Here is a 1,697-nt window from a genome sequence, read left to right on the forward strand (position 1 = left end):
CCCAAGAGGGATGGGAAAAGGTTTTCTGATGCCCGAACGTTGATCTAGGGGTGTTGCTCAAATCCCAATTTTTTTGGGAAAAACCCAAAGACTTTTGTTTCCGTTTTGATGAAATTTGGCAAAGTTGGTTTGGAAAAAGATGCCCAAAAAATTCGTTTTTTTTGCAAAGCATCGTGTTTTGCCCTTTATGCCGACTTTACGGCCGCCCCCCTCTCTCTACCTTTATTTATTTTTTTTTGCTGACCCCCATCTGCACCCCTTTTGGGGGCATTACTCCTATGCTGCCATTTAGATTCCCCCCTACACAGCCCCCCCGGGGTTGTCAGTCCCAAATTCCAGCGTCGGCAGTCCGCAGGGGAAACCCCATGGGAGGTCCCCCAGGAGGCCACACACCAGAGGAAAACCCTGCACTTCGGTGGTTCATGGGGCCTTTTTTGATTTAAAAGTACTTTGGACACCCCTTTCTAAGGCCCCCAAATAAAGACAATAAGGTTAGTGCGGGGGCCCCCCTGGTTTAAACGCCCCTCCCAAGGGGGAGACCCCACCCCACGGGCCCTTCCCCCCAAACCACCCTGAATCTGCCGACACTGAAAACACCCGACAGGGCTCACCCCCAAAACACAGAAGGGAGGGGGAATTTAAACTGGGTCAAACCCGGGCGCAGGGCATGAAAAAGCCCCGACCCTTTAGACTGTTTTGTTTTTAAAATTTAAGGGTGATTGGGGGAGGGGGAAGGGGATGGAAAGATGTTTCATGGAGGTCATTTTGGGTTTTGGGGCTGCTTGGGCAAGGCTGTACACTCGCTCCCGTAAAACATTACCGGGGTCAACCAGGCCCGAGAGAAAGCATTTTCAAAAGTTGGCAGGTTAAATTTAAATAAACACCCAAAGATGAAACCTTGGGAAATGGGAAAGGGACCGACTGGTGGGCCCAGTTTTCTCCATTTAAGCCCCCAGAACAATCAACTTGCCGAAAACCCAACCCCCGAGGGTTCGAACCCGCGTCCTCCCAGCCCTCAGTCCGCGACGTAACCACTTCGCCAAAGGCTGCTCCTTTTCTCCTTTTTTTTCTTTGAGGCGATCGATGGGTGAAAGGCCCTTATCTAATTCTTTTTGGTATTTTTTTCATTTCCCGAGGGTTTCCCCATTTTTCCAAAAAGAGGCCCTCTTGTTGTTCGGGAACCCGCAAGTCCTTTAGCTGCTCAGTCCCTTAACCCTCAGGGCCCGGGGAGTATGAAACCCCGTAAGTTTTTTAATTTTGAAAATTGCGCAAAAGCCTTTATGCAAATTGGGTTTTTCCCTTTCCCCCTTCAATTTTCCGTATGAGGTCATTGAGTCCGTTAGAATCAGGGCCTGTTTGTTTCCACATATGGAGAGAAAAACCACTTGAGGGGTTGTGCAGTCCAAAAATTCCCCTCGTTAGGCTGGAGATGGACTTTTTAGGCCGCATTTCTTTTTCCCAAATTGGTTTTTTTCCCTTTTTGTTTTGCAGTGAATCCCCAACCAGATGGTCTTTGGGGACCCGGGCCTTTGTTTGGGTATGATGATTTCCTCTTTTTTACTTTTTTACTGTTTTTTTTTTTTTTTTCAAAGAGTACTTCAATTCGGGGTCGTTTTTTCCCTCTGGGCCCTTTCCCAAAGTCTTCCTGAGTGGGGGGAAAGGGTTTTGTTGAATGATGATTGGGGGTTTCGGGGTTT

Source organism: Babylonia areolata, unplaced genomic scaffold, assembly GCF_041734735.1.
Source record: "Babylonia areolata isolate BAREFJ2019XMU unplaced genomic scaffold, ASM4173473v1 tig00007997_3, whole genome shotgun sequence".
Classification (NCBI taxonomy): Eukaryota; Metazoa; Mollusca; class Gastropoda; order Neogastropoda; family Buccinidae; genus Babylonia; species Babylonia areolata.